Source organism: Arachis stenosperma, chromosome 5, assembly GCF_014773155.1.
Source record: "Arachis stenosperma cultivar V10309 chromosome 5, arast.V10309.gnm1.PFL2, whole genome shotgun sequence".
Lineage (NCBI taxonomy): Eukaryota > Viridiplantae > Streptophyta > Magnoliopsida > Fabales > Fabaceae > Arachis > Arachis stenosperma.
This window is the reverse complement of record NC_080381.1, coordinates 108,787,049-108,812,264: the sequence shown is the minus strand read 5'-3', so window position 1 is coordinate 108,812,264 and position 25,216 is coordinate 108,787,049. Positions and strand designations below refer to the sequence as shown.

Below are 25,216 nucleotides of genomic sequence, written 5' to 3'. Positions count from 1 at the left end.
GAACCAAGATGAAATACAATAGTAAAAGGTCCTACTTATAGAAACTAGTAGCCTAAGGTGTACAAAGGTGAGTAAATGACATAAAAATCCACTTCCGGGCCCACTTGGTGTGTGCTTGGGCTGAGCAATGAAGTAATTTTCGTGTAGAGACTCTTCTTGGCGTTTAACTCCCATTTTGGTGCCAGTTTGGGCGTTTAACTCCCATTTAGGTGCCAGTTCCGGCGTTTAACGCTGGGATTTCTGTAGGTGACTTTGAACGCCGGTTTGGGCCATCAAATCTTGGGCAAAGTATGGACTATCATATATTGCTGGAAAGCCCAGGATGTCTACTTTCCAACGCCGTTGAGAGCGCGCCAATTGGGCTTCTGTAGCTCCAGAAAATCCACTTCGAGTGCAGGGAGGTCAGAATCCAACAACATCTGCAGTCCTTTTGAGTCTCTGGATCAGATTTTTGCTCAGGTCCCTCAATTTCAGCCAGAAAATACCTGAAATCACAGAAAAACACACAAACTCATAGTAAAGTCCAGAAAAGTGAATTTTAACTAAAAACTAATAAAAATATAATAAAAACTCAACTAAAACTACCAAAAACATACTAAAAACAATGCCAAAAAGCGTACAAATTATCCGCTCATCAGCCGTGGCCCTAAGCACTTTGTTTTCCAGTATTACCACCGGATACATAAATGTCACAAACACGTAACTGGGTGAACCTTTTCAGATTGTGACTCAGCTTTGCTAAAGTCCCCAGTTAGAGGTGTCCAGAGCTCTTAAGCACACTCTTTTTGCTTTGGATCACGACTTTAACCACTCAGTCTCAAGCTTTTCACTTGGACCTGCATGCCATAAGCACATGGTTAGGGACAGCTTGATTTAGCCGCTTAGGCTTGGATTTCATTTCCTTGGGCCCTCTTATCCATTGATGCTCAAAGCCTTGGATCCTTTTTACCCTTGCCTTTTTGTTTTAAGGGCTATTGGCTTTTTCTGCTTGCTTTTTCTTTTTCTTTCATATTTTCATATTTTTTTTGCCACTTTTTTTTCGCAAGCTTTGTTCTTCACTGCTTTTTCTTGCTTCAAGAATCAATTTTATGATTTTTCAGATCATCAATAACATTTCTCTTGTTTATCATTCTTTCAAGAGCCAACAATTTTAACATTCATAAACAACAAGATAAAAAATATGCACTGTTCGAGCATTCATTCAGAAAACAAAAAGTATTGTCACCACATCAATATAATTAAACTAAATTCAATGATGAATTCGAAATTCATGTACTTCTTGTTCTTTTGTATTAAAAATATTTTTTATTTAAGAAAGGTGAAGGATTCATGGATTTATTCATAGCCTTAAGACATAGTTGCTAAATACTAATGATCATGTAGTAAAGACATAAACATAGACAAACATATAGCATAAAAACCGAAAAACAGAGAAATAAGAACAAGGAATGAGTCCACCTTAGTGATGGTGGCGTCTTCTTCTTGATGGACCAATGATGTCCTTGAGCTCTTCTATGTCTCTTCCTTGCCTTTGTTGCTCCTCCCTCATTGCTCTTTGATCTTCTCTAATCTCATGGAGAATCATGGAATGCTCTTGATGTTCCACCCTTAATTTATCCATGTTGTAACTCAAGTCTTCTAGAGAAGTATTGAGTTGTTCCCAATAGTTGTTGGGAGGAAAGTGCATCCCTTGAGGTATTGATGAGCGGATAATTTATACACTTTTTGGCATTGTTTTTAGTATGTTTTTAGTATGATCTAGTTAGTTTTTAGTATATTTTTATTAGTTTTTAGTTAAAATTCACTTTTCTGGACTTTACTATGAGTTTGTGTGTTTTTCTGTGATTTCAGGTATTTTCTGGCTGAAATTGAGGGACCTGAGCAAAAATCTGATTCAGAGACTAAAAAGGACTGCAGATGCTGTTGGATTCTGACCTCCCTGCATTCGAAGTGGATTTTCTGGAGCTACAGAAGCCCAATTGGCGCGCTCTCAACGGCGTTGGAAAGTAGACATCCTGGGCTTTCCAGCAATATATGATAGTCCATACTTTGCCCAAGATTTGATGGCCCAAACCGGCGTTCAAAGTCACCTCAAGAAATCCCAGCGTTAAACGCTGGAACTGGCACCCAAATGGGAGTTAAACGCCCAAACTGGCATAAAAGCTGGCGTTTAACTCCAAGAAGAGTCTCTACACGAAATTGCTTCATTGCTCAGCCCAAACACACACCAAGTGGGCCCGGAAGTGGATTTTTATGTCATTTACTCATTTCTGTAAACCCTAGGCCACTTGTTATCTATAAGTAGGACCTTTTACTATTGTATTAGAGGACTTTGGTAGCTATCTTCATTTTTATGCTATCTTAGATCATTGGGAGGCTGGCCATTCGGCCATGCCTAGACCTTGTTCTTATGTATTTTCAACGGTGGAGTTTCTACACACCATAGATTAAGGTGTGGAGCTCTGCTGTACCTCGAGTATTAATGCAATTACTATTGTTCTTCCATTCAATTCCGCTTGTTCTTTATCCAAGATATCACTTGTTCTTCAACTTGATGAATGTGATGATCCGTGACACTCATCATCATTCTCACCTATGAACAAGGTGACTGACAACCACTTCTGTTCTACAAGCAATCAAGGCTCTAGTGAATATCTCTTGGATTCCTGATTGCACGATGCATGGTTGATCGCCTGACAACCGAGTGCTCGCCTGACAAACGAGCCAACCATTCCGTGAGATCAGAGTCTTCGTGGTATAGGCGAGAACTGATGGCAGCATTCAAGAGAATCCGGAAGGTCTAACCTTGTCTGTGGTATTCTGAGTAGGATTCAATGACTGAATGACTGTGACGTGCTTCAAACTCCTAGCAGGCGGGGCGTTAGTGACAGACACAAAAGTATCGATGGATATTATTCCGGCCTGACTGAGAACCGACAGCTGAATTCCGCTATGCCGTGACAGGGCATATGCAATCGCTTTCACTGAGAGGATGGGAGGTAGCCATTGACAACGGTGAAACCCTACACGAGCTTGCCATGGAAAGGAGTAAGAAGGATTGGATGAAGACAGTAGGAAAGCAGAGAGACGGAAGGGAAAGCATCTTCATGCGCTTATCTGAAGTTCCTACCAATGAATTACATAAGTATCTCTATCTTTATCTTTTATGTTATTTTCGTTCATCACCATATACATTTGAGTCTGCCTGACTAAGATTTGCAAGATGACCATAGCTTGCTTCATACTAACAATCTCCGTGGGATCGACCCTTACTCACGTAAGGTATTACTTGGACGACCCAGTGCACTTGCTGGTTAGTTGTGCGAAGTTGTGTAATGCCATGGAATTGAACTACCAAGTTTTTGGAGTTCATGACCGGGGATTATGAGAGTTGTGAAAAGTATTGTTCACAATTTCGCGCACCAAGTTTTTGGCGCCGTTGCCGGGGATTGTTCAAGTTTTGAGCAAGCTTTTGGTAACAATGCCTGAGATTGTTCAGTTTGGACAACTGACGGTACATCTTGTTGCTTAGATTAGGTACTTTTTTTTTCGAAATTCTTAAAGATGAATTCTAGAGTTTCATGATGATTTGTTGAAATCTGGCTGGCTGAGAAGTCATGTCTAATCTCATTGGACCGAGGTTTCAACTTATCATCACAAGAGCTTGTTGATTTTTATCAATCTTGCTTTTGGAGCAGTGATCTGCTAAGGCTTGGCTGGCCTTTGGCCATGTCTAGTGTTTTGGACCGAAGCTTTCTTTGAAAGCTTGGCTGGCTGTGAATCCATGTCTAATTCCTGGACCGGAGTCTTAGACTAGCATTGCACTGATTCCTGGAATTCTCATTAAGAATTTTGATATCTTTTTCCACTTAATTTTCGAAAAACACAAAAAAAATCAAAAAAAAAATTTCATAAAAACCAAAAATATGTTATGTTCCTTGCTGAGACACTAGTCTCATCTTAAGTTTGGTGTCAATTGCATACATTCATTCATGTATCTTAAGGATCTTCAAGTAATTCTTGATGATTTCTTACTCTGATCTTTGAATTCTTTTGGCTTGAGTGTTTATGTGTCTCATATAGTGTCAGTAATATACAAACTGCTAAGTTTGGTGTCTTGCATGCATTGTTATTTCATTCTTGTTGCATTTTGATTATTAAAAATCCAAAAATATTTTTAATTTTTGTCTTTTCAAGTCAATAATACAAAGAATTGAAGATTCAGAACATGCTGCTGAGGAATTATACAGAAAAAGCTGAGCATTCAAAAATGCCCAGTGAAGAAGACAGACTGGCGTTTAAACGCCAGCCAGGGTACCTGGTTGGGCGTTTAACGCCCAAAGAGGTAGCATTTTGGGCGTTAAACGCCAGAATGGAGGCCATTCTGGGCGTTTAACGCCAGGATGGCAAAGGGGGAAGATTTTGTTTTTCAAATCATTTTTTTTCAAGTTTTCTAAGCTTTTCAAAATCAAATCTTTTTCAAATCATATCTTTTCAATCAAATGTTTTCAAAATCAATTCCTTTCCTTTTTCAAAGATACTTACTAACAATTAATGATTTGATTGAACATCTCAAATATGTTGCCTTTTCTGTTGAGGAAGGTTTAATGTTTGAATCATATCTTTTCTTGATAGCCAAGTTACTAATTTTTAAAATCAAATCTTTTTAAAATTGTTTTCAAATCATATCTTTTCAATCACATATTTTTAAAATCAATCATATCTTCTTAACCTCATCTTTTTCAAAATAGTTTTCAATCAAATCTTTTTGACTTCTAATTTCAAAATCTTTTTCAAAAATCACTTGATTTCTTTTCCACTTTCAATTTTCGAAAATTATCAATCAATTTTGAAAATGTTTTTGACATCTTTCTAATTAATTTTCGAAAATTCTCTTCCCTCCTTCTCACATCCTTCTATTTATGGAGTACTACTCCTTCTTAATGCACAATTCGAACTTTATCTCATCAAGTTCGAATTCTTCTACCTTCTTTCTTCTATTTTTCTTTTCCTCTGGCACCTCAAGGAATCTCTATACTGTGACATAGAGGATTTCACATCTTCTTGTTCTCTTCTCTTTCTTATGAGCAGGAGCAAAGACAAAGGCATTCTTGTTGAAGCTGACCCTGAACCTGAGAGGACCTTGAAGCGAAAGCTAAGAGAAGCTAAAGCACAACTCTCTTTAGAGGACCTGACCGAATTCTTCAAAGAAGAAGAACACATGGCAGCCGAAAACAATAACAATGCAAACAATGCAAGGAAGGTGCTAGGTGACTTTACTGCACCTACTCCCGACTTCTATGGGAGAAGCATTTTTATCCCTGCCATTGGAGCAAACAACTTTGAGCTTAAGCCTCAATTAGTTTCTCTAATGCAACAGAATTGCAAATTCCATGGACTTCCAATGGAAGATCCTCATCAGTTTTTAGCTGAGTTCTTGCAAATCTGTGACACAGTCAAGACTAATGGGGTAGACCCTGAGATCTATAGACTTATGCTATTCCCTTTTGCTGTAAGAGACAGAGCTAGAATATGGTTGGACTCACAACCTAAAGATAGCCTGGACTCTTGGGAAAAGCTAGTCAATGCCTTCTTGGCAAAGTTCTTTCCACCTCAAAAATTGAGCAAGCTTAGAGTGGAAGTCCAAACCTTCAGACAGAAGGATGGAGAATCCCTCTATGAAGCTTGGGAAAGATACAAACAATTGATCAGAAAATGTCCTTCTGACATGCTTTCTGAATGGAGCATCATAGGTATTTTCTATGATGGTCTCTCTGAACTATCCAAGATGTCTTTGGATAGCTCTGCGGGAGGATCTCTTCATCTGAAGAAGACGCCTACAGAAGCTCAAGAGCTGATTGAAATGGTTGCAAATAACCAATTCATGTACACTTCTGAAAGGATCCTGTGAACAATGGGACAATCAGAAGAAAGGAGTTCTTGAGATTGATACTCTGAATGCCATATTGGCTCAGAACAAAATATTGACTCAACAAGTCAATTTGATCTCTCAAAGTCTGTCTGGAATGCAAAATGCACCAAGCAGTACTAAGGAAGCTTCATCTGAGGAAGAAGCCTATGATCCTGAGAACCCTTCAATGAAAGAGGTGAATTACCTAGGAGAACCCTATGGAAACACCTACAATTCTTCATGGAGAAATCACCGAAATTTCTCATGGAAGAATCAAGAGAAACCTCAACAAGGTTTCAACAACAATAATGGTGGAAGAAATAGGTTTAGCAATGGCAAGCCTTTTCCATCATCTTCTCAGCAACAGACAGAGAGTTCTAAGCAGAATACCTCTGACTTAGCAACCATGGTCTCTGATCTAATCAAAACCACTCAAAGTTTCATGACTGAAACAAGGTCCTCCATTAGGAATTTGGAGGCACAAGTGGGACAGCTGAGCAAGAAAATCACTGAACTCCCTCCTAGTACTCTCCCAAGCAATACTGAAGAAAATCCAAAAGGAGAGTGCAAGGCCATCAATATGGCCGAATTCTGGGAGGAAGAAGAGGCAATGAACGCCACTGAGGAAGACCTCACTGGACGTCCACTGGCCTCCAATGAGTTCCTTAATGAGGAACCATGGGAATCTGAGGCTCAAAATGAGACCATAGAGATTCCATTGGAATTAATTCTGCCATTCATGAGCTCTGATGAATATTCTTCCTCTGAAGAGGATGAGTATGTCACTGAAGAGCAAGTTGCTAAATACCTTGGAGCAATCATGAAGCTAAATGACAAGTTATTTGGAAATGAGACTTGGGAGAATGAACCCCCTTTGCTCACCAAAGAACTGGATGACTTGTCTAGGCAGAAACTACCTCAAAAGAGACAAGATCCTGGGAAGTTTTCAATACCTTGTACCATAGGCACCATGACCTTCAAGAAGGCTCTGTGTGACTTAGGGTCAAGTGTAAACCTCATGCCTCTCTCTGTAATGGAGAAGCTAGGGATCTTTGAGGTGCAAGCTGCAAGAATCACATTAGAGATGGCAGACAACTCAAGAAAACAAGCTCATGGACTTGTAGAGGATGTTTTGGTGAAGATTGAAGACCATTACATCCCTGCTGATTTCATAGTCCTAGAGACTGGGAAGTGCATGGATGAAACCATCATCCTTGGCAGACCCTTCCTAGCCACAGCAAAGGCTGTGATTGATGTTGATAGAGGCGAGCTGATCATTCAAGTGAATGAAGAATCCTTTGTGTTTAAGGCTCAAGGATATCCCTCTGTCACCATGGAAAGGAAGCATGAAGAGCTTCTCTCAAATCAGAGTCAAACAGAGCCCCCACAGTCAAATTCTAAGTTTGGTGTTGGGAGGCCACAACCAAACTCTAAGTTTGGTGTTGAACCCCCACATTCAAACTCTAAGTTTGGTGTTGGAAGGTTCCAACATTGCTCTGATCTTTTGTGAGGCTCCATGAGAGTCCTCTGTCAAGCTAATGACAATAAAGAAGCGCTTGTTGGGAGGCAACCCAATGTTTTATAATTAACTATTTCCTTTTGTTATTTTATCTTTTTTGTAGGTTGATGATCATGAGAAGTCACAAAATCAATGAAAAAAGCAAAAACAGAATGAAAAACAGGAAGAAAAACAGCACACCCTGGAGGAAGATGTTGCTGGCGTTTAAACGCCAGTGAGGTTAGCTGTTGGGCGTTTAACGCCCAGTCTGGCACCATTCTGGGCGTTTAACGCCAGAAAGGGGCACCAGACTGGCGTTAAACGCCAGAAAAGGGCAAGAACCTGGCGTTAAACGCCAGGAATGGGCACCAGCCCGGCGTTTAATGCCAGAAATGGCTCAAAACGTGATTTTGAGCAACATTTGGTGCAGGGATGACTTTTCCTTGACACCACAGGATCTGTGGACCCCACAGGACCCCCACCTACCCCACCACCACTCTCTCTCTTCTTCCCCCATTCACCAATCACCTCAATACCTCTTCCCCAAAAACCCTTCACCTATCAAATCCCATCTTTCTCTTCACCACTCACATCCATCCTTCATAAAACCCCACCTAACCTTCCATTCAAATTCAAACCACTTTCCCACCCAAACCCAACCATTATGGCCGAACTCCATCTCCCCTCTCTCCTATAAATACCCTTCTTCACTCCTTCATTTTCACACAACCTAAACACCATCTCTCTCCCCTTTGGCCGAATACAAAGCCATTCCCTTTCTCCTCATTCTTCTTCTTCTACTCTCTTCTTTCTTCTTTTGCTCGAGGACGAGCAAACATTTTAAGTTTGGTGTGGTAAAAGCATTGCTTTTTGTTTTTCCATAACCATTTATGGCATCCAAGGCCGGAGAAACCTCTAGAAAGAGGAAAGGGAAGGCAAAAGCTTCCACCTCCGAGTCATGGGAGATGGAGAGATTCATCTCAAGGGTGCATCAAGACCCCTTCTATGAAGTTGTGGCCTTGAAGAAGGTGATCCCCGAGGTCCCCTTTTCACTCAAAAAGGGTGAATATCCGGAGATCCGCCATGAGATCCGAAGAAGAGGTTGGGAAGTACTGACCAACCCCATTCAACAAGTCGGAATCTTGATGGTTCAAGAGTTCTATGCCAATGCATGGATCACAAAGAACCATGATCAAAGAATGAACCCGAATCCAAAGAATTATCTTACTATGGTTCGGGGGAATTACTTGGATTTTAGTCCGGAAAGTGTAAGGTTGGCATTCAATTTGCCCATGATGCAAGGAGATGAACATCCTTACACTAGAAGGGTCAACTTTGATCAAAGGTTGGACCAAGCCCTCACAGTCATATGTGAAGAGGGCGCACAATGGAAGAGAGATTCAAGAGGCAAGCCGGTTCAATTGAGAAGGCATGACCTCAAACCCGTGGCTAGAGGATGGTTGGAGTTCATCCAACGCTCAATCATTCCCACTAGCAACCGGTCCGAAGTTACTCTAGACCGGGCCATCATGATTCATAGCATCATGATTGGAGAAGAAGTGGAAGTTCATGAGGTTATAGCCCAAGAACTCTATAAAGTGGCGGACAAGTCTTCCACCTTGGCAAGGCTAGCCTTTCCTCATCTCATTTGTCACCTCTGTTATTCAGTTGGAGTTGACATAGAAGGAGATACCCCCATTGATGAGGACAAGCCCATTACCAAGAAAAGGATGGAGTACACAAGAGACCCCACTCATCATGAGATCCCTGAGATTCCTCAAGGGATTCACTTTCCTCCACAAAACTATTGGGAGCAACTAAACACCTCCCTAGGAGAACTGAGTTCCAACATGGGACAACTAAGGGTGGAGCATCAAGAACACTCCATCATCCTTCATGAAATTAGAGAAGACCAAAGAATCATGAGGGAGGAGCAACAAAGACAAGGAAAAGACATTGAGGAGCTCAAGCACTCCATAGGATCTTCAAGAGGAAGAAAGAGCCGCTATCACTAAGGTGGACCCGTTCTTTGATTTCCTTGTTCTTTATTCTTCTGTTTTTCGAATTTTATGCTTATGTTTATCCATGTTTGTGTCTTGTGATCATTAGTGTCTATGCCTTAAAGTTATGAATGTCCTATGAATCCATCACCTTTCTTAAATAAAAACGTGCTTAATTGAGAAAAAAGGAAAGAATTGCATGAATTTTGAATTTTATAATAGTTTAATTATTTTGATGTGGTGGCAACACTCTTGTTCTCTGAATGTATGCTTAAACAGTGCATATGTATCTTGAATTTGTGGTTCATGAAGGTTGGCTCTTGAAAGAATGATGAAAAAGGAGACATGTTACTGAGGATCTGAAAAATCATTTAAAAATGATTCTTGAAGCAAGAAAAAGCAGTGAATACAAAAAAAAAGAAGAAAAAAAAAAAGCAAGCGAAAAAAACAGAGAGAAAAAAAAAGAAAACCGAAAAAAAAAAGAAAAATAAAAGAGAGAATAAAGTTGTGATCCAAGGCAAAAAGAGTGTGCTTAAGAACCCTGGACACCTCTAATTGGGGACTTTAGCAAAGCTGAGTCACAATCTGAAAAGGTTCACCCAATTATGTGTCTGTGGCATGTATGTATCCGGTGGTAATACTGGAAGACAGAGTGCTTTGGGCCACGGCCAAGACTCAATAAGTAGCTGTGTTCAAGAATCATCATACTTAACTAAGAGAATCAATAACACTATCTGGATTCTGAGTTCCTAAAGAAGCCAACCATTCTGAATTTCAAAGGATAGAGTGAGATGCCAAAACTGTTCAGAGGCAAAAAGCTAAAAGCCCCGCTCATCTAATTAATACTGATCTTCATAGATGTTTTTGGAATTCATTGCATATTCTCTTCTTTTTATCTTATTTGATTTTCAGTTGCTTGAGGACAAGCAACAATTTAAATTTGGTGTTGTGATGAGCGGATAATTTATACACTTTTTGGCATTGTTTTTAGTATGTTTTTAGTATGATCTAGTTAGTTTTTAGTATATTTTTATTAGTTTTTAGTTAAAATTCACTTTTTTGGACTTTACTATGAGTTTGTGTGTTTTTCTGTGATTTCAGGTATTTTCTGGCTGAAATTGAGAGACCTGAGCAAAAATCTGATTCAGAGACTAAAAAGGACTGCAGATGCTGTTGGATTCTGACCTCCCTGCATTCGAAGTGGATTTTCTGGAGCTACAGAAGCCCAATTGACGCGCTCTCAACGGCGTTGGAAAGTAGACATCCTGGGCTTTCCAGCAATATATGATAGTCCATACTTTGCCCAAGATTTGATGGCCCAAACCGGCGTTCAAAGTCACCTCAAGAAATCCCAGCGTTAAACGCTGGAACTGGCACCCAAATGGGAGTTAAACGCCCAAACTGGCATAAAAGCTGGCGTTTAACTCCAAGAAGAGTCTCTACACGAAATTGCTTCATTGCTCAGCCCAAACACACACCAAGTGGGCCCGGAAGTGGATTTTTATGTCATTTACTCATTTCTGTAATCCCTAGGCCACTAGTTATCTATAAGTAGGACCTTTTACTATTGTATTAGAGGACTTTGGTAGCTATCTTCATTTTTATGCTATCTTAGATCATTGGGAGGCTGGCCATTCGGCCATGCCTAGACCTTGTTCTTATGTATTTTCAACGGTGGAGTTTCTACACACCATAGATTAAGGTGGAGCTCTGCTGTACCTCGAGTATTAATGCAATTACTATTGTTCTTCCATTCAATTCCGCTTGTTCTTTATCCAAGATATCACTTGTTCTTCAACTTGATGAATGTGATGATCCGTGACACTCATCATCATTCTCACCTATGAACAAGGTGACTGACAACCACTTCTGTTCTACAAGCAATCAAGGCTCTAGTGAATATCTCTTGGATTCCTGATTGCACGATGCATGGTTGATCGCCTGACAACCGAGTGCTCGCCTGACAAACGAGCCAACCATTCCGTGAGATCAGAGTCTTCGTGGTATAGGCGAGAACTGATGGCAGCATTCAAGAGAATCCGGAAGGTCTAACCTTGTCTGTGGTATTCTGAGTAGGATTCAATGACTGAATGACTGTGACGTGCTTCAAACTCCTAGCAGGCGGGGCGTTAGTGACAGACGCAAAAGTATCGATGGATATTATTCCGGCCTGACCGAGAACCGACAGCTGAATTCCGCTATGCCGTGACAGGGCATATGCAATCGCTTTCACTGAGAGGATGGGAGGTAGCCATTGACAACGGTGAAACCCTACACGAGCTTGCCATGGAAAGGAGTAAGAAGGATTGGATGAAGACAGTAGGAAAGCAGAGAGACGGAAGGGAAAGCATCTTCATGTGCTTATCTGAAGTTCCTACCAATGAATTACATAAGTATCTCTATCTTTATCTTTTATGTTATTTTCGTTCATCACCATATACATTTGAGTCTGCCTGACTAAGATTTGCAAGATGACCATAGCTTGCTTCATACTAACAATCTCCGTGGGATCGACCCTTACTCACGTAAGGTATTACTTGGACGACCCAGTGCACTTGCTGGTTAGTTGTGCGAAGTTGTGTAATGCCATGGAATTGAACTACCAAGTTTTTGGAGTTCATGACCGGGGATTATGAGAGTTGTGAAAAGTATTGTTCACAATTTCGCACACCAGGCATCTCAGGGATTCTTTGATGATGAGCTTCCTCATGTGTCTCTTGAGATCCATGAATGGGCTCTCTTGTTTGCTCCATCCTCTTCTTAGTGATGGGCTTATCCTCTTCAATGAGGATGTCTCCTTCTATGACGAGGAAAAGCTAGCCTTGCCATGGTGGAGGACTTTTTGGCTATTTTGTAGAATTCAAGAGAGATTACTTCATGAACTTCTACTTCCTCTCCAATCATGATACTATGGATCATGATGGCCCGATCCACAGTAACTTCAGATCAGTTGTAAGTGGGGATGATGGAGCGTTGGATGAACTCCAACCATCCTCTAGCCACAGGCTTAAGGTCCAGTCTTCTCAATTGAACCGGCTTGCCTCTTGAGTCTCTTTTCCATTGAGCTCCTTCCATACATATGTCCATAAGGACTTGGTCCAACCTTTGATCAAAGTTGACCCTTCTAGTGTAGGGGCGTGCATCTTCTTGCATCATAGGCAAGTTGAATGCCAACCTTACATTTTTCGGACTGAAACCTAAGTATTTCCCCCGAACCATTGTAAGATAATTTTTTGGATTCGGTTTCATACTTTGATCACGGTTCCTAGTGATCCATACATTGGTATAGAACTCTTGAACCATTAAGATTCTGACTTGTTGAATGGGGTTGGTCAGAACTTCCCAACCTCTTCTTTGGATCTCATGTCGGATCTCCGGATACCTATTTTTCTTGAGCTTGAAAGGGACCTCAAGGATCACCATCTTCTTGGCCACAACATCATAGAAGTGGTCTTCATGGACCTTTGAGATGAATCTCTCCATCTCCCATGACTTGGAGGTGGAAGCTTTTGTCTTCCCTTTCCCTTTTCTAGAGGTTTCTCCGGCCTTAGGTGCCATAAGTGGTTATGGAAAAACAAAAAAGCTATGCTTTTATCACACCAAACTTAGAATATTGCTCGCCCTTGAGCAAGAGAAGAAAGAAAAGAAAAGAAGAAAAGGAAGAAGAAGAAAATGGAGGGGAGAGAGAGATGTGTATTCGGCCAAGGGGGAGAAGAGAGGGTTGTGTTGTGTGAAAATGAAGAGGGATAGAGAGGTTTATATAGTGGGGGGAGAGGGGTTAAGGTTCGGCCATATTGGGTGGGTTTGGGTGGGAAAGTGATTTTGAATTTTGAAGGTTGGTGGGGTTTATGGGGAAGAATGGATGGATGTGAGTGGTGAAGAGGTGATGGGGAAGAGAGATTGAAGTGATTGGTGAAGGGTTTTTTTTTTTGGGGAAGAGTGTTATTGGGTTGTGTGAAGAAGAGAAAAGGTAAGTTGAGGTATGTGGGGATCCTGTGGGGTCCACAGATCCTGAGACGATCCTGTGGGGTCCATAGATCCTGAGGTGTCAAGGATTTACATCCTTGCACCAATGAGGTGTGTAAAACGCCCTTTTCATACAATCCTGGCGTTTAACACCATATTAATGCTTGTTTCTGGCGTTAAACGCCAATTCTATGCTTGTTTTGGGCGTTCAACGCCAGTCTATAGCATGTTTCTGGCGTTGAACGTCAACTTCCCTCAGTGTGCAATCCTGGCATTTAAATGCCAGATTGCTGCATGTTTCTGGTGTTCAACGCCAGATCCATGCTCTGTTTTGGCGTTGAATGCCATCCAGATGCTCCTTACTGGCGTTTAAACGCCAATAAGCCCTTCCTCCAAGGTGTGCTGTTTCTTCTGCTGTTTTTGATTCTGTTTTTGATTTTAGTATTTGTTTTGTGACTCCACATGATCATGAACCTAAGAAAACATAAAAAAACAGTAAAATAAAATAAAATTAGATAAATAAAAATTGGGTTGCCTCCCAATAAGCGCTTCTTTAATGTCAATAGCTTGACAGTGGGCTCTCATGGAGCCTCACAGGTGATCAAGTTAATGTTGTAGACTCCCAACACCAAACTTAGAGCTTGAATGTGGGGGTTCAACACCAAACTTAGAGTTTGGTTGTGCCTCCCAATACCAAACTAGTTTGTGGGGGCTTTGTTTGACTCTGTATTGAGAGAAGCTTTTCATGCTTCCTCTCCATGGTTGCAGAAGAAGATCCTTGAGCTTTAAATACAAGATAGTCCCCATTTAATTGAAGGACTAGCTCTCCTCTGTCAACATCAATCACAGCTCCTGCTGTGGCTAGGAAGGGTCTTCCAAGGATGATGCATTCATCCTCCTCCTTTCTAGTGTCTAAGATTATGAAATCAGCAGGGATGTAAAGGCCTTTAACCTTTACTAACACGTCCTCTACTAATCCATAAGCTTCTCTTACTGACTTGTCTGCCATCTGTAATGAGAATATGGCAGGCTGTACCTCAATGATCCCCAGCTTCTCCATTACAGAGAGTGGCATAAGATTTATGCCTGACCCTAGGCCACACAGAGCTTTCTCAAAGGTCATGGTGCCTATGGTACAGGGTATTAAGAATTTCCCAGGATCTTGTTTCTTTTGAGGTAAAGTTTGCTGAACCCATGTATCAAGTTCACTAATGAGCAAGGGAGGTTCACCTTCCCAAGTCTCATTACCAAATAACTTGGCATTCAGCTTCATGATGGCTCCTAGATATTGAGCAACTTACTCTCCAGTTACATCTTCATCCTCTTCAGAGGAAGAATAGTCTTCAGAGCTCATGAATGGCAGAAGGAGGTTTAATGGGATCTCTATGGTCTTTGTATGAACCTCAGATTCCTGTAGGTCATCAATAAGGAACTCCTTCTTGTCTGGGAGATGTCCCATGATGTCTTTCTCATCGGGATTCACGTCCTCCCCTTCCTCCTTGGATTCAGCCATATTGACAATATCAATGGCCTTGCACTCTCTTTTTGGATTTTCTTCAGTATTGCTTGGGAGAGTACTAGGAAGAGTTTCAGTGATTTTCTTACTCAGCTGGCCCACTTGTGCCTCCAAATTTCTGATGGAGGACCTTGTTTCACTCATGAAACTTAAAGTGGCCTTAGACAGATCAGAGACTATGTTTGCTAAGTTAGAGGTGCTCTGCTCAGAATTCTCTGTCTGTTGCTGAGAAGATAATGGAAAAGGCTTGTTATTGCTGAACCTATTTTTTCCACCATTAGTAAAGCCTTGTTAGGGCTTTTGTTGATCCTTCCATGAGAAATTTGGATGATTTCTCCATGAAGAATTATAGGTATTCCCATAAGATTCACCCATGTAATTTACTTCTGCTATTGCAGGGTTTTCAGGATCATAAGCTTCTGCTTCAGAAGATGCCTTTTTAGTATTGTTAGATGCATTTTGCCATCCATTCAGACTTTGAGAAATCATGTTGACTTGCTGAGTCAACATTTTGTTCTGAGCCAATATGGCATTCAGAGCATCAATTTCAATAACTTTCTTCCTCTGAGGCGTCCCATTATTCACAGAATTCCTCTCAGAAGTGTACATGAATTGGTTATTTGTAACCATGTCAATAAGTTCTTGAGCTTCTGCAGGCATTTTCTTTAGGTGAATGGATCCATCTGTAGAATGGTCCAGTGACATCTTTGAGAACTCAGATAGACCATAATAGAATATATCCAGAATGGTCCACTCTGAAAGCATGTCAGAAGGACACCTTTTGGTCATCTGCTTGTATCTTTCCCAAGCTTCATAGAGGGATTCACCATCTTTTTGTTTGAAGGTCTGAACATCCACTCTAAGCTTGCTCAGCTTTTGAGGAGGAAAGAATTTAGCCAAGAAGGCCGTGACCAGCTTATCCCAAGAGTCCAGGCTATCTTTAGGTTGTGAATCCAACCATGTTCTCGCTCTGTCTCTTACAGCAAAAGGGAAAAGCATGAGCATGTAGACTTCAGGATCTACTCCATTAGTCTTAACAGTCTCACAGATCTGCAAGAATTCAGTTAAAAACTGATAGGGATCTTCTGATGGAAGTCCAAGGAACTTGCAGTTCTGTTGCACTAGAGCAACTAGTTGAAGCTTCAGCTCAAAATTGTTTGCTCCAATAGCAGGGATTGAGATGCTTCTTCCATCAAACTTGGAAGTAGGTGTAGTATAGTTACCAAGTATCCTCCTTGCATTATTGTTGTTGGGTTCGGCTGCCATATCCTTTTCTTGTTCGAAAATTTCAGTAAGGTTGTCTCTGGATTGTTGTATTTTAGCTTCTCTTAATTTCCTCTTCAGAGTCCTTTCAGGTTCAGGATCAGCTTTAACAAGAATGCCTTTTTCCTTGTTCCTGCTCATATGAAAGAGAAGAAAACAAAGAAAATTTAGAATCTTCTATGTCACAGTATAGAGATTCCTTTATGTGAGTAGAAGAATAAAAAAATAGAAGAAGGAAAAGAGTTAAGAATCCAAACACAAGGGGGAGGATAGGTTCGAATTCTTGAGGTGAAGAGAAGTGTTAGTAGATAAATAGATAAATAGAAAAGAGATGAGAGAGAGAGAATTTTGAAAATAAATTTTGAAAAAGGGTTAGTGATTTTCGAAAATTAAAAGAAGAAATAAAATTAAAATTAAAATTTAAAACAATTAGTTAATTAAAAGAATTTTGAAAAAGAGGGAGGTATTTTCGAAAATTAGAGAGGGAAAAGTAGTTATGTGGTTTTGAAAAAGATAAGAAACAAACAAAAAGTTAATTAATTAGTTGAAAAAGATTTGAAAATCAATTTTGAAAAGATAATAAGTTAGAAAAGATTTTTTTGAAATCAAATTTTTGAAAAAGATATGATTTTGAAAAAGGTATGGTTGAAAAGATATTTTAAAAAAGATTTAATTTTTAAAATTAAAATTGATTACTTGACTAACAAGAAACTAAAAGATATGATTCTAGAATTTAAAGATTGAACCTTTCTTAACAAGAAAGTAACAAACTTCAAATTTTTTTTAATCAATCACATTAATTGTTAGTAAAGTTTCAATTTTGAAATAAAGATAAGAAAGAGATTTTGAAAATAAATTTTACAAATTTTTCGAAAATAATAAAAAAATGAAAAAGATTTGATTTTTGAACAAGATTTTGAAAAGATAGGATTTTTAAAATTGAAGATTTGACTTGACTTATAAGAAATAGCTAAATTTTAAAAATTTTTGACTAAGTCAACTCAAATTTTTGAAATTTATGAGAAAAATAAGGAAAAGATATATATTTTAGATTTTTTGAATTTTTAATGATGAGAGAGAAAAACACAAAAAAATGACTCACAACATGAAAATTATGAATCAAACACATAATGCATGCAAGAACGCTATGAATGTTAATGATGAACACCAAGAACACATTGAAGATCATGATGAACATCAAGACTTATTTTTGAAAAATTTTCAAGAAAAGAAAAACATGCAAGACACCAAACTTAGAAATTTTCAATGCTTAGACACCAAGAATTCAAAAATGTATATGAGAAACAACAAAAAACATAAAACAAGAAAATATCTAGATCAAACAAGAAGACTTATCAAGAACAACTTGAAGATCATGAAGAACACATGCTTGAATTTTTGAAAAATGCATAAATTTTAAAAGTATGCAATTGACACCAAACTTAAAAATTGACACTAGACTCAAACAAGAAACACAAAATATTTTTTATTTTTATGATTTTATAAATTTTTTGTATTTTTTTCGAAATTTTATGGGAAAAAGAAAAATAAGAAATTCAAAAATTTTTAATAAGAATTCCAGGAATCTTTCAATGTTAGCCTAAAGCTCCGATCCAAGAGTTGGACATGGCTTAATAGCCAGTCAAGCTTTAGCATACAAATCAGACATACAACAGCTGATACTTCATCCAACTTCATATACTGATAAGGGGAAGCCTCAATCCAATTGAGTTAGACATGGCTTTACAGCCAGCCAAGCTTCAACATGCTTCATGAAATACTAGAATTCATTCTTAAAATTTTAGAATAATTATTCGAAAACAGAAGTAAAGAGTTTTTTGAAAGATTTTTGAAAAATTTTTGAAAAGAAAATAAGAAGAAAATTACCTAATCTGAGCAACAAGATAAACCGTCAGTTGTCCAAACTCGAACAATCCCCGGCAACGGCGCCAAATACTTGGTGCACGAAATTGTGATCATCAACTATGGCGCCAAACTCGGTAGCGCTCTCAAACGTGAATCACACTTTGTCACAATCCCGCACAACTAACCAGCAAGTGCACTGGGTCGTCCAAGTAATAAACCTTATGTGAGTAAGGGTCGATCCCACGGAGATATCTTGTAAATCTTAGTTAGGCGGATTCAAATGATTATAAAGGTTTCGAAATTAATAAAAACATAAAATAAAATAGAGATACTTATGTAATTCAATGGTAGAAATTTCAGATAAGTACATAGAGATGCTTGTTCCTGTTGAATCTCTGCTTTCCTACTGTTTTCATCCAATTCTTCATACTTCTTTCCATGGCAAGCTGTATGTAGGGCATCACCGTTGTCAATGGCTAGTTCCCATCCTCTTAGTGAAAAAGGTCCAAATGCTCTTGTCACAGCACGACTAATCATCTGTCGATTCTCGATCATGTCGGAATAGAATCTATTGATTCTTTTGCTTTTGTCATCATGCCCAACAATCGCGAGTTTGAAGCTCGTCACAGTCATTCAATCCCTGAATCCTACTCGGAATACCACAAACAAGGTTTAGACTTTCCGGATTCTCAAGAATGGCCGCCAATAATTCTAGCTTATACCATGAAGAATCTGATCTCACGGAATGGTAGGCTCGATTGTCAGGCGAGGCAACCATGCCTCGTGCATCAGGAATCCAAGAAATACACACTCTAGCTCTTGCTTGTAGAACGGAGGAGGTTGTCAGGCACACGTTCATAAGGATGGATGATGATGAGTGTCACGGATCATCACATCCATCAGGTTGAAGTACGAATGATATCTTAGAACAAGAATAAGCTTGAATTGAATAAAAGGCAGTAGTAATTGCATTAAAACTTGAGTTACAGCAGAGCTCCACACCCTTAATCTATGGTGTGTAGAAAGTCCACCGTTGAAAATACATAAGTGATGGTGGTCCAGGCATGGCCGAATGGCCAGCCCCCATAAACGTGATCAAAGGATCATAAGGTAATCCAAAAATAATCCAAAGATGTCTAATACAATAGTAAAATGTCCTATATATACTAGACTAGGTACTAGAGTTTACAAAATAAGTAATTGATGCAGAAATCCACTTCCGAGGCCCACTTGGTGTGTGCTTGGACTTAGCTTGAGCTTTACACGTGCAGAGGCTTCTTTTGGAGTTAAACGCCAAGTTGTAACGTGTTTTTGGAGTTTAACTCTAGTTCGTGACGTGTTTCTGGCGTTTGACTCTAGAATGCAGCATGGAACTGGCGTTGAGCGCCAGTTTGCGTCGTTTAATCTCGAATAAAGTATGGACTATTATATATTGCTGGAAAGCTCTGGATGTCTACTTTTCAACGCCGTGAAGAGCGTGCCATTAGAAGTTCTGTAGGTCCAGAAAATCCATTTTGAGTGCAGGGAGGTCAGAATCCAACAACATCAGCAGTCCTTTTGTCAGCCTTCTATTAGAGTTTTGCTCATGTCCCTCAATTTCAGCCAGAAAATACTTGAAATCACAGAAAAACACACAAACTCATTGTAAAGTCCAGAAATATGAATTTAGTATAAAAATTAATGAAAACATCCCTAAAAGTAGCTAGATCCTACTAAAAACTACTTAAAAATAATGCCAAAAGTGTATAAATTATCCGCTCATCAGTACCAGCGTGCCACGCCATGTTGCTCAAGTGGCACGCCCATGTATCTGTGCACTCTTCAAGCTTAGCGTGCCACGCCTGGGTCTTCAAGTGGCACGCCAAAGTGATGAACTTGTCTTGCTTCACAATCACCTCATCAATAATCTTTTCAACTCCAGCCTCATCATACAGCCTTTGTATAATACTGGGGATGCATGGAAAATCCGTCTAGTAACAAATCTCCCTTCGGCAAGTGTACCGAATTGTCGTCAAGTAAAAACTCACTATAGAGTGAGGTCGAATCCCACAGAGATTGATTTGATCAAGCAACTTTAATTAGAGGAATGTTTTAGTTGAGCGAACCATTATTTGACTTGAGAATTGCAGAACATTAAATTGCAGAAAGGTAAATAGCAGAATAAGTAAATGCTAGAAATAAAGAGCTGAATGTAAATGGCAGAAGTTAAATGGCAGAATCTTAAATGGGAATGGGGGAAATGCTCATAAAAGTAAATAGCAAAAATTAAAGAGAATGGGTAAGATCAGAAATGGGGAGTTCATTGGGCTTAGGAGATGTTGCATTCTCCGGATCAAATTCATTTTCATCTCTTCCTCAATCAATGCATTCATTGATCTCCTTGGCAATCTTAAGTGATCGAATTCCAATTCCTTGGTAATCCAATCTCTCAAATCTTGATCAATAGCCAATTCCTTGGTCAATTGCTCATGAGAAGAGATGAAGTGTGGTCACTGATTATACCACATGCATTCCCAAATCAAGTATTGGTAGGATTATAGTCACATATCCATCCAAACCCAATTTGGTCCAGCATGAGAAAGCATTTCTAGCATGATCCCTTCATTCCTTTTCCAAGGTTCCGAAGAGACCCAAATATGAATAGTTTCTTTTCCAAGATAACTACCTAATTGGATGAAGATTGAAAGATAGAAGAAGAAGAATGAAAACTAATATTGATCCATCAAATTGCAGCAGAGCTCCCTAACCCAATGAAAGGGGTTTAGTTGTTCATAGCTCTGAAAATTGAAAACAAAGATGGAGAATACATCATGAAAGTAAAACTAGAAGTTGCAGAGAAAGTAAATACAGAGAGTAGTTCTATGCCCAAGGCTCCCTAAAGTTCCAACCCCTTTTTAATTCAAAGCTACTCCTATATATACTACTCTTCTGATCTTCTAGTTGGTTCTTCAAATCTTGGGTGTGGGCCTCTTGGATCCTGAGTTTGAAGCAGTTATCCTCTTTATTGGGCTTAGCTTTGCTTGTAGAGAGAAAATGTGAAGTAGGCAGGGACTTTGGCTTAGGACGTTAGTGGTGTCAACGTTAAGTGAAAGTGTGGGTTCAAGAACGTTAGTGACAATCACCTTTTTCACTAACGTTTCTCACCCAAATATGATCACGTTGACTTCAACGTTAGTGGCACTAACGTGACCACTAACGTTGCCTCTTGGTCCTTCGCATACGTTATTGGGACTTACCTTTCCCAATAACGTGGTGAGTCACCCCTTCTCCCTACGTTAACTAGGTTAACGTGGCTTCTAACATAGTGATGCCAATCCTTCGAGAACGTTAGTGACACTTACTTTTGTCACTAACGTTCCAATGTGCCCCTACTTCGCACGTTAGAGTCCACGTTAACTAGGTTAACGTGGCTTCTAACGTAGTAATGCTAGCCATCTCCAACGTTAGTGACAAAGGTGAGTATCACTAACGTTGGCTCATCATCTCTTTATCCACGTTAGCTTCCACGTTAACAAAGTTAACGTGGGAGTTAACGTTGCTCTTGGTGGCTCTTAGGTGTTCATCCCAACGTTAGTGACAAAGGTAAGTGTCACTAACGTTGTCGATCAATTGCTCTCTCCACGTTAGCTTCCACGTTAACTAAGTTAACGTGGGAGTTAACGTGGCTTATGGAGGCTTGGCCAACGTTAGTGACAAAGGTGAATGTCACTAACGTTGGCTTCTCTTTTGCTTCTTAACGTTAGAGTCCACGTTAACTAAGTTAACGTGGCAACTAACGTGGCCAATTATGAGCTTGGTCCAACGTTAGTGACAAAGGAGAGTGTCACTAACGTTGGCCTTGTTGTCTTCTTCCATGTTAGAGTTCACGTTAACTTAGTTAACGTGACTCTTAACGTTGGCTATGATGACTTCGAGGGCGTTATTGGCGATTACCTTTCTCACTAACTTTGCAAGCTAGCTCCCATTCCACGTTAGAGGTCACGTTAGTTAAACTAACGTGGTTCTTCTTTGCTTCTTTTGTCCTGAAATCAAGTAACAAAGTGCATCAAAGTTCTAGTACAAGTCATGAGTCATGCATCATCCAATTTGTCATATAATTCATGCAAAATTCTCATGAAATCATGTAAATTGCACAATGTATGCTTGAATCAAGATGTAAGTGAATATCCACCCAAAACTATCTTATTTCTTAAGAAAATGCATGAAACTACCCTAAAAACAGTAAAGATAGGTCAGTGAAACTGGCCAAAATGCCCTGGCATCAGGAATGCCAACCTTGTGTTGTCACTGGTGCTTTTCAGCACTTTGTTGATGTTGTTGGCAATCATCTCCCCCACATTGATGTTCTCTCCTTTCATGATGCTGTAGATGGGCACAGCTCTCTCCTTAGTCACCTCTGAAGTGTTGGATGTGGGGATTAGGGACCTCTTCACAAATTCTAGCCACCCTCTAGCTTGGGAGCTCAAATTTCTTCTCCTCAATTGGTTAGGTATCCCATCCTTGTCATTGATCCACTGCACATTCATCACATATATTTCGCTCAAAATCTCCTCAAACCTAGGGTCTTCTTGCTTCATTCTCTCTTCATAGCTTTGAGTGGAGCTTGTCCTCTTCACCATTAGCATTCTTTCTATGCTAGAGGGGCTATAGTCAATAGATTTCCCCCTCACATAGCTAATGTAGCCATATTGTTGCCCTGGTTGAGGTGCCGTGTTGGCATAGAACTCCCTCACCAAGCTTTCTACCACTTTTCTTGGTGTGTTGCATAGGAGTGACCAACCCCTCTGTTCAATCTCAATGTTGATCTCAATGTGCTCATTCCTTCCTAGTTGGAATCCAACTTCTGAAATGATTTCCCTCTCACTCACCCAACCATAAAATTGGTTTTGGTTGAATACGGAGAGGAACTTGTAGGTATTGAAAGAGCTTGAGGATCCAGAGGTTGGTTCCCTGGTTCTTCTTTTCTTTGAGGCTGAGCTTTTTGGTGGTGCCATTAGGTTGGGAGAGTGTGAAAAAAAAAAGGGGGGTTGAAAGAAAGAGAAGGCAAAATAAGGTTTTGCTCCAACACCAAACTTAGGACTTGATTGTCCCAATCAAGAAAAAGAAAGAAAATAGGGGATAGTAGAAGATGAAAAGAGATGCGAAGGTGAGTGTTGTAGGGGTTGTTGAAGTGGGAGAGGAGATGGGGAGTGAGGCTTTTATAATGGGTGAATGATGTGGTTCGAAGGTGGGAAATAAAAGGGATTAAATATTTTCCCACTTTGGGAAGTGGCGCCTAGCGTGGGAAGAGGCGCCAACTCTTTTTTCACTATATCTTCTGCGTGTGTTGAGTTCTAAAGTGCAAGTACACTTTGACTTCCTTGTTTTGTGAGTTGTTTACCATGTGGGCCCCATCTTCTCTCCTGAAATTGAAACTGAACCCATTAGTGATGATAAAATAACCCCTTCACATTCCTTCTCATCAAGAATAAATTGGGTTGCAACTGATGAGTGTCCCTTGAGAGACCAAACTTAATTCTTTGGCATCTTAATAAATTGATTTCATCGTTGTGTATTTAATGTGTTCATAAGAGTGGAATAACATCAATCTTTTCATTTTTTTTAATTCTAAACTCCTCTGAACTCATTAAATCATGTTCATGTTCTTACCCAAAACATTAAGTGCTTTCAAATTGGGTGACTTGGGCTGCTATGTTATCATTGGTGGTGGCCACACCAAACTTAATCTCTGGGCTTACTCTTCAAAATCAAACTTGTTAATTGTTTGTAAGCCTAGAGTAAGTGGGTGAGAGGCCACACCAAACTTAGCACTTTAGCTAGTTCTCAGCCCATTCACTCATCATTAGTTATGCATTCATCAAGTTGCAAATCCCAAATAAAAAGAAATAAAAGAGTGTAAAGAAGATCTAACTATCAAAGCTAACATCAAACTTCCTAATCTACAATTGTAAACTAATCCTAATTACTAAAAATTAAGCTATCTAATTCACAGAATTTAAACTACATCTAAGAGAAGCAATTAAATAAAAAAGGATAAAGTGTTGGGGTGCCTCCCAACTAGCGCTTTTTTATTATCATTAGCTTGACATTCCATCATCTTTAGCTGAGCTAGTAGCTCACTCTCTGCTCCTCCAAGGAGCCTCCCAAGTAGTGTTTGAGTCTATGGCCATTGACAGAGAAAGTTCTCTGAGTCTGGTCTTCCATGAGCTCCACATGACCATAGGGAAACACTTTGAGTATGGTGAAAGGTCCTGACCATCGAGACTTAAGTTTTCCAGGGAAGAACTTGAGTCTTGAGTTTTAGAGTAACACCTTCTGCCCTTCATTGAACTCTCTCCTTGCTATCTTTTGGTCATGCCACCTTTTTGTATTTTCTTTGTAGATTTTTGCATTCTCATATGCTTGATTTCTAAACTCTTCCAGTTTATTGAGTTGCATTAATCTCTTTTCTCCAGCAGCTTGCTCATCAAAATTGAGTAGTTTTAGAGCCTAGAAGGCTCTGTGCTCCAGTTCAACTGGTAAGTGGCAAGCCTTGCCAAATACTAGTTGGTATTGTGACATCCCAATGGGAGTCTTGAAGGCCGTCCTGTAGGCCCATAGAGCATCGTCTAGCTTCCTAGACCAGTCCTTTGCTGAACTTCCAACAGTTTTTTCAAGTATTCGTTTCAGCTCTCTGTTGGAGATCTCGGCTTGCCCGTTGGTCTGTGGGTGGTATGGAGTTGCCACTTTGTGTTTGACTCCATATCTGAGAAGGAGTGCTTCCAATTGTTTGTTGCAGAAGTGTGATCCTCCATCACTAATGAGAGCTCTGGGAACTCCAAATCTGCTGAAGATATTCCTTCTCAAGAAGTTTATCACAACCTTGTTGTCATTTGTTGCAGTAGCTATGGCCTTTACCCATCTTAAAACATAATCAACAGCCACTAATATGTAGATATTTGAGTATGAGTTTGGGAATGGTCCCATGAAATCTATTCCCCATACATCAAATAGTTCCAGCTCTAGTATGTATTGCTGTGGCATCTCATTCCTCTTGGTTAGATTACCAGCCCTTTGACATTCATCACACCTTGACACCATTTCCTTGGCATCCTTAAAAACTGTTGGCCAGTAAAATCTGGATTGGAGCACCTTTGCTGCTATCCTTTCTCCACTGAAGTGACCTCCATATGCTGACCCATGGCACTGCCATAATA

At 39.8% G+C, this 25,216-nt stretch overlaps 2 non-coding genes across 2 annotated transcripts; one reads left to right on the top strand and one right to left on the bottom strand.

The window, feature by feature from the left end:
• Positions 1-5,626: 5,626 nt before the first annotated feature.
• On the bottom strand, positions 5,627-5,734 carry LOC130984892 (small nucleolar RNA R71). The gene has a single exon (XR_009088796.1). It is a non-coding gene; the product is annotated as a small nucleolar RNA R71 (small nucleolar RNA).
• A 9,916-nt stretch (positions 5,735-15,650) lies between these two features.
• Positions 15,651-15,758, top strand: LOC130983617 (small nucleolar RNA R71). Its single transcript, XR_009087599.1, has one exon. It is a non-coding gene; the product is annotated as a small nucleolar RNA R71 (small nucleolar RNA).
• Positions 15,759-25,216: the final 9,458 nt, after the last annotated feature.